The 17817-nt window shown below is 43.2% G+C and overlaps 1 long non-coding RNA gene across 1 annotated transcript; it reads left to right on the top strand.

The window, feature by feature from the left end:
- The first annotated feature begins 7736 nt into the window (after window positions 1-7736).
- Window positions 7737-16037, top strand: LOC119448432 (uncharacterized). Its single transcript, XR_005191106.2, has 3 exons — window positions 7737-7756; window positions 13946-14081; window positions 15678-16037. It is a non-coding gene; the product is annotated as an uncharacterized LOC119448432 (long non-coding RNA).
- Window positions 16038-17817: the final 1780 nt, after the last annotated feature.

Here is a 17817-nt window from a genome sequence, read left to right as displayed (position 1 = left end):
CGTTATACAATATGCAGTTTTAAAGGTATTGGCACCGGTAGAGAGCGCGAAGAAGAATATACCATCTGCTACTCCATTTGTTGCCATGCTATAGTTATAACATTTTCTTTATTGTGATAAGAAAGCAGACACCACAGCGTAGATCTCGATCAATGAAGAACAGCTGTCTGAGTTACAAATGCGCGGTGCGTTTTCCAAGAAAGAAGATTTCGTTTTCAGAGGCTCTGACCTTTAGAATATAACAACAGGAGAGCAGCCTTAAACCTTCGGTCACGTATGCTAAACTCATGCACAAAAGCGCACAGTGTAGGAAGAAGTAAAGAGCGAGATAAAAACAGAGATACTGAAATCGAATGGACATGCAGGACAGCACTTTACCGCCCTCTCCATTCCTTCCCGCATGTGGGCATGGACATTCCGTACTGGGCTATGCTCCCTCAGCGATGGCAAGCACAGTCCAGGTGAAATAGCCAGATACAAAAGATAGAGGGGAACAGGCTCTTGCATTTAGTGTTTGGAAGAACGGACGTGCTGCCATCTCCTTTCCCACGATTATGATCTTGTGCAGAAAAGAGACGTCGTAGCACCAATTCTCCTCTCGCAGTCAATTTTCGCTCCCGCCGCTTAGTTACTGGCAGCTCTGAAAGCGACAGTCGCCCGAGGGGTTTTCCCGTCACGTGGCCTTGAGACTGACACGAGGGTAGACAGACTCGCGTGCCTGGTAGAGCGCCGTATAAAAACGAGGCACCGAGGTCCCCGAAAGCATCAGAACACCCTCCTTGCAGCATCAGCACCTTCGGAGTACCAGGTGAGATTTGGCAGGGCGCAATTTTACCGAAGCAGATGCTTTTTCGTGCTATGCCCACCCGACTGCGTATTCAGTATTTTTGGTCCTAACCGTGCCAAATTAGTTCGGGGGAAGGGGCCGGAGAGGGCTGCATACATATCACCACAAAAGACTTTATTTTTATTGTTAGTCCCACATTTGAATACAGCCGCCGTACCAGAGAAACAGAGTTTACCTGAATTGAAATTCATTGTGGACACGATTACTCTCAAATGAGCAGTTAGGAATGCAGAGCGAAATTTCGTTCGTTTTCGGGGTCTATGAAAGTTTAATAATTTTTTGGATTAAGACAAACATGTCCCTGTTGCATCAAAACAAACTGTGCCGTCGCAAGAATCGCTCGATTTGTGAGGCCTTAACGTTATAGCGCATCAGCAGCTTTTGCCACCGCAATTTACATTTGACAAAAGCGTGAAACATCCGAGAGCAAACGTTTGGTTTAGGATTGAGTACCTGAAACACGAATTGGATCAAACTAGCTACTTTCAGACGCAACTGCGCGTGACACACTTGAATATACATGACACTAGTAATAAGAGGTGGACAGTTCTCAATGCAAAATAGTCACCCAGCCGACATTATAGGAAGCAGCTAAAAAGCCACAATTATTTCATAGGCGCAGCGTAAGGAGATAGTACATTTGAAAACACTGCTAGAAGTGTACGCAACACGCAGCGATGATTTCTAATCAAGACGGAACACCAGACTGGTGACCACAGGTGCACGTCGTAGCACCCGAATTTGTACCTTATTGGAAGCGTGCAGCTCTCGTGTTCTGAGCGGGAAGAATCAACGTTGTGAATTGCCGTTGTCTGTCTCTGTGTTCCTTCTCTGTCGTGCGTGTCACTGTCACGGCTTAAAAAACTTCAAGGGATGCGGGTTCGTACGTGAACACCAAAGCGAATGTAAACGCAGTTTTACCGTGAACTCAACACAACAATACAACACCAAGTTAGTCCTGCGCCGAAGCACTCGTAGCACACTTCAAGCTGCTTGTCTAAGCTATGGAAATATTCGAGGGTCAAATTGAAGATGCTTTTCGTCCATAGTTGCTCTTTGCCAATGGGTGAACGGCTTCGCTGATATGTCGGGCATCACGATTGGTTGGAATTGTTTTTTACGAAAAATTATAGCGTAAGAGCTTTCTGCGAATGCCGAGCCTTGCGTTTTTCGTATCTGATATCCCCTAAACGTTTGGCGCTGCCTGTATGTGTTACCAACTCTTGCAATGCAGCAGACCACTGAGTAGAGTATAAATACTTGAGGCAAAAGACAAGATTGCCAATTTCGCGATCTCTACTTGTTCGTTATGCCATTAGCTTACGTGCTTGTGTATTAGATCATCTGTGTATGTGAATTTCGTGTATTCAAAAGTAGTCACGAAACTATCCTTATTTCAAACTTTTTCAAGACCCCTATTAGTAGAACGCTAGCTGTTTCTGCTTTTCCTATAAGACATGCGGCAGAGATCGGAAAGAAATATTGTTCGGTATCATGTTCGTAAAATTGCATATAGCTAGCCAAACGTCAACCTACGCTTAGTGTGATATAAATCACAAAGCGATAATATCGTGCCACGTGTGTACACGTAGATACTGCTGAAACCATCAATATCTTTTTTGTTATACCAGATCTTTTAAGTAGAGCTCGTAGGTACCAGGATGGATGGAATGGGAAAGCGTGTTCTGTATTATCGCGAAAATCTTAAGGTTGCGTCGTTCGCAAAATTTATCCTGGGGGATGGTTATGTTTGCATGCTTTTCTAAAAGATAGGTGGCCTATGACACGACTCTCCTTAGCAAAAACGAATCCAATAGCCGATAAAGCGCGGCGTCGAATACGATACATCCACGCACTTCCGTTTGGTTGGTTTCATGTAGAAGCAGATCGTTCATTCCCTTTACTTGATTTCACAAGCTTCCGAAATTAATTTACGATGAAGAAGTGGCTTTCTTGTGTTTCTCCACGTACCACTTCTAACAGCGCAGCCGGCTTTTTAATATCGTCTACATATAGTGACAATCAGTGAACAACCCTGAGTTCCTTTTACGGTATCCTTGCTAGCGGCACAGCACGGGGACAGAGAAGTGCGCACCTAATCTGTGCTACACAATTTATAGTCTTACTGACAAGCCTTTACTGAAGCTTTATAAGAAATCACAGCAGCTTATTATATTATTCGCTGTCTTTTTGTTAAAAGAATGGACACTTAACAACGCTTCGACAGGTTTTTCCAATATGGTATTTCGGATCAGGAATCTTGGCAGACATGTACAGTCGGTAACAAAAGTTAACTAAAGCGCACTAAAAGTTTACTAAAATGCCAGCGAAAATGTGAATTTTAGCTTTCTGAATGCATGACGCTTGTAATTTATTGGATCACTGACTAGGCCACAAGAACGACCACATATTGCAGCTCCGAATTGCATATTGCAGCTGCGACTACATATTGCCCAGACTTCGCGGTTTTTCAGCTTAATTGCAAATCCCGTGTGCCACAAACATTTGTAGCGCACTGAACCTTGGGAATTTTTTCCTGTATGCTTTTCAGTGATATATGAGCATACTCACATGCGAATTGTCTCAAGCTCTTAACACCTCTGCAGCATTAGCCAGCGCAAAGCAGGCACTTCCTAATAAGCCGTCCCTGTGCATTGGCTTGTGCGAAAGATAGTGACACTGTGTTCATACATACGTCTTCTTTTGCAGTTCAGCCGCAATCATGATCGCCGCAAGCACCAAGTCCATCCTTCTCGCACTCGTCGTGCTGGCCGCCCTGTGCAGCCTGGCAGCCGCCCAGTACGGCTACGGCGGTTACGGTGGCTACGGACGCGGCTATGGCTACGGAGGCTACGGCCGCGGATACGGTGGTTATGGTGGCTACGGCCGTGGCTACTATGGTGGCTACGGAGGCTACGGTCGGGGATACGGCTTCTATGGTTAAAGAAGCACCTATGAACGCCGACTGCCCCCCCCCCCCCCTCCCGAGACCATGAAACGATGCGCCCGCAACTGGAATAAGCCTACGAAAGACGATTCGCCATGGAATGAATGACTACGTAGAATAAATTGATTTCATCATCCTTGTCAATCACTGAGAACACTTCTCTCTCTGCTGGTATGCTGTACTTACGCAGAACCAGCGGTGGAGGAGATTCCTTCCAGTAATCATAACAATAGGTGACGTGAAAGAATTTCTATTCACAGGGCCGCATAAATGGCAAACCCGCAAGCCAGATTTTCTAGTGCTTTGAAATAAATAGGTACCAACGCTGATTTTTAGAGAAACGCTTTTATTGATGGTGCCACTAGAATAGTGGCACCATGTAGAAAGTCGTACGACTTTCTACAATATGGGTGTTACGTTATATTTATCTATAATTTTGTTCTTTTTTGCGCCGCAAGGACGGGAAAATGTGGCAGCTCACAAAGAATTAAAAATATTCAGTAAGCACTTTATCGGCAACACGAAACTAAATAAAGAGCCCCAGTGTAACAATGCGCGTAATTGATCAGCTGTGTCGCTTTTGTAAAGAGAGAGAGAGAGGGCGAGAGAAGGCAGGAAGCCAGCGAGGCTAACTAGACTTTGTCCTGTTTGCTACCCTACGCTGTAGGGGAGGCGAATGCAGGACTGGACTTTACGATCAGCCTTTTACCGAAGTCTTGGGAACATGGCCTTACAGCTAATCAGCCCAGGAAGCCACACGAGTGTTTCTGCAGTCCATGAACGCGACAAACTTGAGCGCCCGACTGTATAGTAGGCACGTGGCACCTTGCTTAGTGCGTGTGAATGAGCTATAGACTCGTGTGTTCTCCCTCTCCATTTCGCTGCCTCCCCCATTTATTAAAAAGTGCAGCAGCAGTAAACACGCTGACATTGGGCAGTTATCTCAAACAACTGTATATTCAGTCAGAAATATCACAGTTTCAAAATGTAAAGAAGAGCAGGACTAAACCAGATGTACCAAATAAAACCACTTCTGACTCTGACTATAACCTCTTGCGCACCATCTAATAATGCCACGTTTCAAAGCCAAACTGCGCCCACCGTGTCCATGTATGTAGTGTTGCATCCCACAATAAAGCAGTTGTGATGTCGACTACCACACCAATGCCGACAGGTAAACATAAACGTAACTTAAAAAAAGAAGAAAAGAACACGTTGCGCAATTATGCGCACTCTACCGAGCTAGCACTGTTACCGCAACCAGAGCCGCTGCTCTCTGGACGTAGACGTTCTCGTCGCGTTGGAGACCTTCGCGCCAGCGTCGAGTTAGATGTGCAGGGTGCCTATAACGACTTTTTCTGCCCTGTTCGTGCTTTCTCATTACTGAAATGCGCCGACTGAAACCCGTACTGGGTTCTTACGTGACAGAAGTTAACGAGATGACACCGGGAGTTAACGGGAGCTAATGGGCTTGACGTGAATGACAATGATCGAACAAGGAATGTCATTCTATCCACAGTTTTTTTAAAGCGCACTTGTCTTCACTGGGACTAAAATAAATCCGGAAGAATTAGGAGGATGGTGTAAGTTACAGCAATATCGATGACTAGCTCACGCATGTGCCCTTGTAATTTAAAATGTTATATGCTTCATTGTGTACACTTTTCTTTTCAACTACAGTGGTAATCTCCCAGTCAGAAATTTGTAATGCCTGCTGTATACACTCCAGCCCAATTTTATTCTTCTATAAATTTCTTTCTCATGATCAGGGTCCCCTGTGAGTTATTGACCTAGATAAACGTGCTCCTTTACAGACTCTAGAGGCTGACTAGTGATCCTGAAATCTTGTTCCCTTGCCAGGCTATTTAACATTATCTTTGTATTCTGCATATTAATCTTCAACCCCACTCTTACACTTTCTCGGTTGAGGTCCTGAATCATTTGCTGTAATTCGTCCCCATTGTTGCTGAATATGACAATGTCATCTTCAAACCGAAGGTTGCTGAGATATTCGCCGTTGATTCTCACTCCTAAGCCTTCCCAGTCTAAAAGCTTGGAAACTTCTCCTAAGCATGCAGTGAATAGCATTGTAGAGATTGTGTCTCCTTGCCTGACCCCTTTCTTGACACGTAACTTTCTACTTTTCTTGGGGAGAACCAAGGTTGCGCTCCAATCCTTGTAGATATTTGCCAATATATTCACGTATGCCTCCTGTACTCCTTGATTGCGCAAAGCCTCTATGACTCCTGGTATCTCTACTGAATAAAATGCTTTCTCATAATCTATGAAAGCCATATAGAGAGGTTTATTGTACTCCAAAGATTTCGCTATTACCTGTTTGAAGACATGGATATGATTCATCCTAGAATATACCTTCCTCAAGGCAGCCTGTTCTCTTGGTTGGCTGAAGTCAAGTGTTGCCCTGATTCTATTTGAAATTACCTTGGTGAATATTTCATACTGAGAGCAAGCTAATGGGTCTATAATTCTTCAGTTCTTTAACATCTCCCTTCTTATGGATTAGCATATTGTTCGCGTTCTTCCAGCTCTCTGGTACACTTGAAGTCATGAGGCATTGCGTATAAAGGGCCGCAAGCTTTTCAAGCATGATAGCTCCTCCATTTTTGATTAAATCGACTGTTATTCCATCTTCTCCAGCATCTTTTCCCGTGGCCATGTTTTTCAAGGCCCCTCTAACTTCATCGGTAGTTATAGAAGAGGCCTCTGTATCCTGTTCATCACTACTTCGAATGAGAGTAGCTTGGCTGCTCTGGGGACTGTACAGGTCAGTATACAATTGTTCCACTGCTTTTACCATGTCATCGAAATTGCTGATGATCTTACCCCGCTTATCTTTCAGTGCATATATTTTGCCTGGTCCTATGCCTAGTTTTTTTCTCACTGATTTCATACTGCGCTCATATTTTACTGCTTCCTCAATCTTTTCCACATCGTAATTTCAGATATCCCTTACTTTGTTCTTGTTGATCAGTTTCGACAGTTCAGCGAATTGTAGCTGACCTCTCGAGTTTGACACTGTCACATTTTGCCGTTACTTTATTAGGTCCTTTGTTACTGCTGCTAACATATGGGGCAGAAACTTGGAGGTGAACAAAGAAGCTCGAGAACAAGTTAAGGACCGCACAAAGAGCGACGGAACGAAAAAGGTTAGGCCTAACGTTAACACACAGGAAGAGAGCGGTGTGGATCAGATAACAAACGGGGATAGCCGATATTCTAGTTGACATTAGGCCGAAAAAGTGGAGCTGGGCAGGCCATGTAAAGCGTAGGGATGGATTGCCCGTGGACCATTAGGGTTACAGAATGGATACCAAGAGAAGGGAAGCACAATCTAGGACGGTAGAAAACTAGGTGGAGTGATGAAGTTGGGAAACTCGCAGGCGCAAGTTGGAATCAGCTAGCGCAAGACAGGGGTAATTGAAGATCGCAGGGAGAGGCCTTCGTCCTGCAGTGGACATAAATATAGGCTGATGATGACGATGCTTCAGTTATTGAATGAATGTGCTAAATATGAACCCATTTACGGAGCGTTGCAATATGTCAGTTATGCAGCACCGCGAATCAACCTAGGTAATGTCAAATACTACGGTAATAAAATATAATGACCCATGAATGCCCCAACGCTGCCGAGGCAGATACATTTCATGTGTTGTACATTTCCTGACTGCAAACAATATTTACATATATTGTTGTCTCCATGTGAAGAGCCGCTTTAGTATCTCTTGTTTCTACCGGAATTTCGAAACGGAAACACCGTACAAATACACGTATTTTTCCGTTTGCGCAGTCTAATCAGTGCAGCGCGCATAGGAGCGGATGTATGCATCCCTTGCCATGCATCCGTAGACGCATAAAAAATATAAACAGGAGTGCCGAGCCGTATGGCCGTAACTCAGCTCAGACGTCATCTCAGGTCCTCGCATCACTACTCTAAGAAAAAGGTGAGTTTAACGGCTGAAGTGTTCTCAGAGGTACATTCAGAATTTTGCGCATGTTTTTGCGATAATGGCATGCAATTGTCTTCATGCCTCTTTCGGAAATTTGTGAAATGGAGAGGGAGGAGACTGTTACTTTATTTTTTTAATAGTCAACATGCACGTTGCACTATCTGGAGCGGGAACTCTGAAATGGTATTCTGTAAGAATTAATACTTCTCATTTGTCATTCCATTGGTCCTTCGACAGTGGCAGGCACTACTGCGAGCATTCTTAATCGCCGGTATCTGCGACGGCAGGTAAGAAACGAATAAAACCCAAGAACGCGAATCTTCCTATAATGTAGCCCTTGGTTTGGAAAACACAACTTGTACGCTCGTTGTCTGTTCCGCATTTTCCGTGCGTACCACCGGCCCCATTATATAGGAGGCTTAATGAAAGTGCTTTCATTTCATTTTATGCAGGCATTTCGTTCCCAGAAAACAAATTGTTTCGTCGAGCGAATGCTTACAAAGATACATGACTGAACGCCGTACGCACTCGTCAATACATGGAGGAGAAGCTGACACCTAAGGAAAACTTTTACATTCGCAAATATCTGGATATTGGCATAAATAGTTCATTAGAACCTATACGAGATCATGACATATTTCTGTTTAGATGAATGCATGTAAAGTGCATCTTCGCAGAGAAAACGGCACATGACAGCAGCAATTAGAAGCACGCAGCGCATGGACAATCATCGATGCGCTCTACTTGACCATCACAAGTCTGTTTACACAAATAGCAAAATTGCGTGTAACTATCGCTACTGTACTCCATAGAGCTCACCACTTAATTTTATTTTATGTTCACATTTCGCAGGTGGTCTGTCTCTTTTGGTTATTTGAAGGTACAAATAACATTTCAATTTTCTTGACGTTATACATGGCAACAACCATGAAATTAAAAGTAACAAAGGGCTGTTTTTGAATCAAGGAGAGTAAGGAAAACATTACTTCACAATATGACTGTACAGTTAAGCAATATAAAACATCGTGCTAGTTGTCATTGTGCGCAGCAAATTTTCGGAACATAGCAAGGGCACGAAGAGTTGAATGTACCATCCATGCTTCCCCAATGCGCATTGGTAAATTTTTTTTAGCGTACAGCTTCTAAGCGAGAAGTGCGCTCCGATTTTCTGTCATGAAGACGCAAAGTGTACGTTTTCAATTCTGACTTCGTGTTTTGAAGTTTATTTACTTATTTATTTGAACATACTGCTAGACTCACATTTCAGGCTGTTGCAGGAAAGGGGCAGGATACATATTCAAGAGAACACGGTTTAATTAGGCGCGGACATAGATACGTTTAGGTGAACAGGACAGTACATATGCACTCTATATTCATTACACAAATGCTATAAAAGGAGGAGGAAAAAGTAGTAAACGCCATCTTGGAAGGTTTAGCACACAAAAGAAGAACAAAGAATGAAAATGTAAATATATTGGGTATTCATTGCGGAAGAGACAAGACTCAGCAGGTATTGGGGGAGTCGGAGCAGCACGTTGTTAGTTAATGGAAGTTTTTCCTAGCCTGAACGTTTCGAAAACGTTTGCGAGTAGAGGTACAGGAACAAGCAGTTAGGTCACCATTGCTTTACGCGCAAAACATCATGAGCACTGTAGAGATAATAGAATGTGATGAAGTGGTTTTCGTGTCCTGTATTGCCATGGGGCACGCTAGCTACTGGGACGAACGATTTTCTATTCTAATACATGAAGTTAATGTGTAGACAATCGATGAAAACCTGAACGACATCGTTACAATACGTCGCCGGTGATTAGATGGCTTCAATAAATCATGGGCATATTTGTCTTGCATTGACGACCCCCCTCCCCCCCCCCCCAAAAAAAACACACACACACTCATGCAGCTGAACTACTTACAGCTTAAACAATTAAATAAGTTAAATTATGTGGCTTTACATGCCCAAACAACATTCTTATTATGGGGATCGCCGAAGTGAAGGACTCCGGAATGATTATGGCTCCCTCGGCTTCCTTGTCGTGCTGCAGGTAAAATATATTATATGTAAATTTAGTAATTCGGGAGTTAACGAAAACTTGTAAAATGAGATTCCTAATACATTACCGACCCTTCATAAAAAAGTGTTTGTTATAAGGAGATTAGATTCTTCTGTGTTTATTTTCGGTCAGATTTGGTGGGCGTGATAAAAAGTGAGCGCGCGCATCTTCTCGCTGACGATGTAAAAGCTACGGACGGACAGCGCGTCTCTCGCCGTACTGTGGCGATGTGGCCAGTTTCTGCAATTGAGGTCAAGCACGTCGTGTCTTGTAATTCAACACTTTTCAATGCTGAATTATTCCTGCGCATTCTCCGCAACATTCACCACGCTGGCTGAGCGACGCGTCCTTCACTGATATCTGCAGCGCGTCTCTCGCCACAATGCGTTCATTTTCTCTTGCTGGCTCATGAAAGCTTTGCTTCCCGATTCCCATAGTGCGGGGCATCTGCATATTTTTTTCATCATTTGCTTTGAAAACGTATAGGAAATTCTAATAGATAAAGAAAAGGCAGGGAGAAGGCTGGCAACTGCCACCGGAAGGGCCCCCATGCCTGCCTGCCATTCAGGAAAGAGGGGACAGAAACACAGAAATGCAAGATAAGAAGAAGCGAAGCAAAGGCACAAGTAAGAACAAGATGAAAAATAAAAAAACTTAGCTGAAACAATGAGAACGAATAAAGTAGGTAAGCCGGAACTCAAAAAGTCACTGCGCGTCGCGCTACTAATGTCCGTGGTGTCGTTACCTGCATAAAAAGAAAAAAATATATATGCTACAACGGAGAAGCCAAGTCAGTATCTTACAAAAAATTATGGAGGACGCGATCAGCCGGCCTGTAAGCACAACTACTGGGGTACCGGGGTATTAATCTACAGGCATTCATTGAAGCTCGTACGCGGCATTCCAAGAAGACGACAGTCGCTCAGTAGCGACGCACGCCCTGCAAGGAAACGAGAACACAACAATATCTGGAATAGGTTTACCGAATCGCGAATAAAAGGCATGAAAAGAGAAGACACGTAGGGGCACACATGGTCGCGCTACGGTAAACCCATTCAAGATACGTTACCAAGGAGCCCACATTGCAACACTCGTCAACTACAATATGAGGTGCTCAAGTGTCTCAGAATACGTATACACAATGAACTGTTTATAGGTCCTGGCAGGTGAACGTTAAAACGCCACGGCACAGCCAACCCTTAGCTTAACCAGCAGGCTGACTGGGCTAGTTGGTTATTCATACTGATAATACACAGCGCGAGAAGAAACACGGGGACGAATAGCAGACACGGACACAGCGCTTGTCCGTGTCTGGTATTAGTCCCCGTGTTTCTTCTCGCGCTATGTATTACCATCGGTACATTCAGGACTCCTAATACATACGTCATGCCAGAGAGTGAATATGACTGAAACAACTGCAGCGCTTTCATGCGGTTGCATTTGGCACCCTAGCATTCAATGCGATCACATTCTTGTGGAGGGATGCTGATTTTTGCTATACAGAATTAATGGTAGGGCGCCAAGGGGATGCCATCACCGATACCAACGCGCGAGTAACGGTGTTGTAGCACCCACTATATAGGCACCTTGCCGAGGTACTTAAGCGCATGGTTGAACGATCAAGCGGGTTGTGTAGGATGACATGCAAATTCTAGCCAAAATAACAGCTGATATCTGCAGGCCAACTTCAACTAAATACTCACAAGTCACATTTAGAGCCATCTGCAAACGTGCAGACGGATCAAGCAGCGAAGGCCCGTTGATCCACAGAGCAATAGTGTCCGCATAGATAGACATGCCCATTGGGAAGTCACAGCCCTTAGGCGAACAGCTTGGAATTGCGAATAGAGCGCAGATAAACAGAAACGGGAATAAAACGCTACCCTGCAGGACACTGCGCATCACAGTGCGGAATTAACTTGCTCTTCCAACGCACGCTTTCATTTTGCACTCCGATAAAATCGAGCTGTGAAAGCAATCAGACGAACTATTCACGGTGTAAAGTTCTTTACGTCAAAATCATTTTGCAATTCACCTAAGCATTCATTCGTAGACAGCTAAATGTTTAACATTAGGATCTATTGAAATTTGTCGGAAGGGAGCACTGTGCATAGTATTAAGCTTCTTATTCTGTGTCGCAGCATTATACAGCACAATGTTATTGACTGAGATGATTACTGAAAGAGGCAGACATTGTTTGCTTCAGCAATCACCGGAAACATTTAGCGAATTAGCAAATATTCCTATATAAAATTTTACCAATCACTTTATGTGACATGCTGCGATTGAATCATTAACGCTGTTCAGCTCTGAAGGCCTTAGAGGAAATCTTGCATCTAGCACTAGTTCTAAGACAAGCGCAATAATCTTGCGACATAACGCTTTGTAGTTCCAGCTACTCTATCAGAAAAAGTGCGGTCTTCCTGACCAGTGCAGGACAAATATATAGGACAATTATTAAACAGGGATATCGAAACTGCTATACCTGCCTGTATATTCTCGTGAACTCCCTAACTTCCACGAGTAAACTCCGGTTTGCGTTTTAAAGGAATTAGTTAAAAAGTCCGGTACCTGAATTTTGTTGTCAGCCTTAAAGCAATGCCCGCCGTTCCAGTAATAGAGCTCGAGGTCAAAAATTGTGTTAGCTGCCAAAGGTGAATGTGTGCAATGCTGTTTTACTCAAACATCTTACACAGGATGAAACGAGTCACTTGTGGTGGCATCACTACCGTTTGAAAATGGAAAACACGTTCCCACATGTGTGATAAACTAATTCTTGCAAGATATCGTACTGTAAGATGTCGTAACAGACAAGAAACCCTGTAGTTGAAACCGGTTCCCCCGGTCCATACTACAGGAAAGACAGGATGCAAAATCTTGTCATTCTTTGTTGAAGTGTTCTTCTCCCTTTAACTGTCCACACTTGCAACGATTCGGATGTTCAACATTTAGCTTATGTTATAATAAGCGATGATAATATTGAAATAATAATCGTACGCTTGTTTCATATAGCTGCCATCGCCCGAACATTTCATTTTCTAATTCATCTCCCTATGAATTAGAATCCCCAACGCCGGCGGCAAGCATACGAGATATAAAGGGCTGACCGCTAACTGTTCCTGTTTGTTCCCCCAGGTCTTGCAATCTCATGAAAAGGATACTAGCGCCCAACGAAGCCTGTGCGTCTGAGTCATGGCTGCATACCACTGGAATTCTCGGCCGATGCCGCAATTTGGCGGCACGTCAAGATTACATATTGTTCAATAAACCCGCACCATGGAATATACAACATTTAGATCAGTTTCTCTATTACGAGCCAGCTCTCTTGTTTTTTTTTTTTTTTTTTTTTTGCTTCCTTGCTATTGTTTGGCAGCGAGTGCAGGAGGAGAAACATTTTTGTGACGTGCGCTTGCGCATTTTAGAAGAGGCAGAGGTATATGTTTGGTGAATATGCAATTCAAAGTTTCAGAGCATCCTGGCGTTTCTACGAAAGTCACGTATAAACAGGTGCAACAAAATATTAGGAGGATTCGCGGGTGAAATAGCGATAATATCTGTTCATAAGTCCCATCGGAACTCGCATATGGTCGCAATAAACATTAATATTTGTCTCACACACGTATTGTAGCACTTCTAGACAGTATTGGAGCGGCAAGTCAAATATGCCCCAGGTTTAAGATTTTACGGGAACTCTGTTGTATTGCACGTACTAAATAGAAGCTTTCTAAAATGGCTGTCAGTAGTTGTGTAGGCCTACATTGAAAGGAAAACTTTATTAATCTATGCTTAGAATTCCCCTCGCTTTAACGACGAGCACTTCCTTTAATTGATCGTTTTGCTTCGCATTTTGTCTCGCATTCAGACGCCAACTAGCCACGTCACTGCTGATGACGACGACACTCTCTAAGAGAAAGAGAACAACTTCTGGTAATTTTGAAACGCTCAGTGCAATTCTCGAAGAAATAAATTTTTCATCTTCAAGGATTCACACGTGTACGCAGGATCGCTAACGTTCCTTTTCTTGTCGTGGAAACTTTTGAAGGGTGGCCGCGGGGATACTGTGCGGGGGCAACGCCGTTCCCTCACGTCTTTTCCCGGTAGCGCGTTCTTATCGTTGTGACACACGCAGGAACGGAAAGACCTGCGGTGGCGCGCGTCCGGTGTTGCTACAAATAAAAACACGATGCTCCCAGCGAGGGGCATCATCGAGAGACAGTGACCACCACTGCGCTGTACAACCGAACCGTGACGCCAGGGACCAAACGGTAAGCTTTAGAAAATCTGAACACCGAGACAGTTAACATTTGTGGCATTCTCTTTTGCATTGATATTTGCGAAGCAATCCGAGAAAGTTATCACGCCAGTTCTCTAGTTCGATAAAGTGCTTAGAAAAACGCTAGAGATTATGCTTGATGCTGAAAGTAAATTTCAGCTGTTGGTCATGCAGTTTAAAATTACTCATTGTATTTGTGCGTACCTTAAGTACCATACCACATATTAGGTGCAGCATGAAGCCCTCAAAAAATTCTTAATCAATCATTGGCTACATTAAAGATCCTTTGATGTGTTGGTGTTATTGTTTCAGAAACAATGATTTCTCTAACTTTAACTTAAAGGCCACTGTTCTCCGTGCTACAGGAGCTTTATCGTTATGTTAACTGTATAACCAAAAATGTTTTTTTCAACTTGGATAATAATTGTACCACATTAAGCATTTATTTACTCGTAATCATTTACTTTTTTTCATCCTTTCTTTCTTTAAACATGTCCATAAGATAATTTATGGCTGCCCTTTAAGTTAACTGCACTCGCCGGTTTCCAAGGCCATGATGCAAAAAACAAACGATATCTCCTTCGCTTTTCTCTAGGCAATATTCAAGTTGTCAATCTGGGATGGGTTAACGGGGAATTTGGCAGCACTTTAACGTTCGCAGATGACATTCTCCTGCTCAACAGCGCTGTATATGATTAACGTCAAAGTATCAAATGCTTGAACAGGCCTACAGAGTCCTAGAATATACTTTGTAAATATTATGCAGGAAACTAAAGTCACGTTTCACAGCTCATGGTGATACGAAGAGTTTCTGAATTGTAGTCAACCTAATCAAGCCGTAATGGAGTATTTTTGTCTTTTATAAGTACTCACAGAAGGTCCATATTATGACAATGAAAATTATTAAACAATAACAATGGCTTCAAGTGCATTGAGCAGGCTATGGGAAGTTGTGAACGGCTACTCGCCGGCACAATATTAAATAAATGGACAGACTAACTTTATATATCAGAAGTACCTAGGGGTTCCCAACTTGAGATGTAATATAGAAACTCTAAAGAGAGGCTATGATCACACAACGAGGGATCAAAACAAACATGAAAAGTAGTTAGGAGATGGAAAGACGTGAGTGTGGCTTCCGGTGTAAGTGGGTGTAGGTAATAAATAGCCCAGGCGATAGTGATAGAAATAACTGCAGCTGTGTACGAAATGTAATGCTTGGAAGAGGTGGCCATGTGACCGGCAAGATAACGTAATTTATGTTAAGAGGAAGTGAAACGCAGTTTACGGCGGCAGGGGATTAAAAGGAATGTTTGAGATAGAAAATTTGCTGGTGTGAGACAGGTTCGACTACCTCTGGAGAGGGGCAAATTGATATCTAGAAGGTAAGTGGTTTATTTTTTAAATTTACCTAATAACTATATTTGTTTTATTTATTTATGACCAATTGGACTATCTCGCTGGCCTCTGCACAACTTTCAAATATTATAAGTGTAAAGTATGATGAGTTGTAAAGTGAAATGGTACAGCTTTTTAAGGGAAGATCTGTGTGCGGCAGTCGATTTAAAACTTCTCGATGATTTTTCAGTGCCACCATGATCAGCAAGTCCTTCCTGGTTGCCATCGTTGTGCTAGCCGCCATGTGCAGCCTAGCTGCCGCTCAGTTCGGCTACGGGGGCGGATTCAACCGCGGCTATGGAGGCTTCAACCGTGGATACGGGGGAGGCTACGGCGGTGGCTTTAACCGCGGATACGGAGGCGGCTATGGCGGAGGTTTCAACCGTGGATACGGAGGAGGCTATGGTGGCTTCGGCCGTTGATTCAGCAAAGAATCGTGAAGCCGAACGCATGGATTGCGCACCTGACAGAGGTTAGGCAACACGGGATGGACCGATGACGTATTTCTGCAATATGGAAGAAGTAATAAACTTGTTTGCGCCTGCTGTTTGAGAGGATAAGAATGTTTTCCTGTCCAAGTTATTTCCCATAATTTTTTTACAGCAACATATTTATGCCTACCACAAAAAAAACAGGCATTCCCAATTCAATAAGGCAAATCTGTCACCTATATATGTAGACTAAGTTCTTCATATAACTAGCTGAAACTGTATTTAGGTACGCTGAACATTTTATTGCAGAACAAGTATCGACATTTTCACATGACAGCATGTTGACAATAAGGGAAGCACGATATATATAATTAAATCGCACAATATATCCAATTAAATCCAGCTGTTATTCAATGCCTACTATATAGAATCACACTGTAATGTGTATAGTGATATAGTGAAACAAGCGCAAATATGGCTAATCGGTAAATTTGAAGTTTGTGTTTATTTTATTCATGTGCATCTATGTGCGCTGCTGTCACTGTGGGTGATATCAGTGATATCAAGCTATTTCAGTACAGTTAACTGCTCTTCCTTGTAAAATACAATTTCTTTGGATTAAGAAATACATTCGGCAGGCGGTATATAAACATTATAAAATGTTTATTTATTTCCGATTTCCTTTTTCTTCTTTTAATATTTGATGGTGACTACAGAAGGAAAAATAACTTTCTGTGTCATGAGTGCATTTTGGAAGAGTCTAGTTTAGTTGGTGAATTCGCCTAGAAATTTTAGACATACTTTGTCGGCAGTTTCAAAAATCACTAGAAATATTACTGAAGTTAAAATTAAATTCTGAGGTATTATGAGCCAGGACCACGATCTGATTATGACGCCGCCATACTGAGGGACTGCGGAATAATTTTCGCCCCCTGGGGTTCAATAATGTTCCGCTCAATTTAGGTACACGAACGTTCTTTCATTTCAATTGCATCGATCAAAATGGGGTCGCTGCGGCCGGAATTGAATCAGTGATATTGAGCTCAGCAGCGCAACGCCATTTAGACACTAATACCGGTGTCACACGGGGCACTTTCGATCGCGAACGAGCCCGATCCTGATCTAACTTCGCGATAGCGATGGCTCCCTTGCTCAACTTGCGCGAATGTACCACAGCCAATGGAGAAATTCGAAAGTCCCTGGTGTGGCATTCGTATAAGCTACCCTGATGGTTGTTAATGGGGTCGTCGAGAATGGCTTTAACCCTGTGTTGCGGGAATAAGCCGGCGTAACATCAATCAGGATGTTTTGTTATTGCCATTGAAGCCTGCGTATACTTGCGATACAGCTTAGTTGTTTCTTCCTTATAGAGCACTTCCAGGTTAGCCGAATAATGGCCGTCAGCTTCAAATGTGCGCCTGCTCCGTCCTCTGTAACCTGAAACCTGTTATGGAGCATTTCACAATTTCAAGATGTTTGAAACTGAATGAAGTCTTTCAGTGTGTTCAAAGCTAACGTCTTCGTTGGCGTGCAGGATTCTGGTGGCCTTTCCCGATCAACGCTTTTTTTAGTGGTCGGTTTCTTTAATGTACGCCGCTTTGTGAAGTCAGGCTAAAAAGTCATGTTACCGCTGACGACGACACCCACAACAATAAGCAAAACAAGTTCTGTTCACCTCAAACATCTTTGTGAAAAAAAGAAAAATAAAACTGAAAAAAGACGACAGTATTCCAACTTCAAGGAGTGAAACGCGTGTAGGAGCGCCAAACCTACCCTGCTTGTCGGGAAAATTTGTTGCGGGTCTTAGCGGTAATACTGTGGGAACAACACCGTGCTTTTTCATGTGCATTTTTTGTATGCTTTTTAACACGAAAGTGTTTTATGTCGGGGTCCACCAAG

This window comes from Dermacentor silvarum, chromosome 4, assembly GCF_013339745.2.
Source record: "Dermacentor silvarum isolate Dsil-2018 chromosome 4, BIME_Dsil_1.4, whole genome shotgun sequence".
NCBI classification, from domain to species: domain Eukaryota; kingdom Metazoa; phylum Arthropoda; class Arachnida; order Ixodida; family Ixodidae; genus Dermacentor; species Dermacentor silvarum.
The sequence above is the reverse complement of the archived record's forward strand: the minus strand, read 5'-3'. Positions and strand labels throughout refer to the sequence as shown.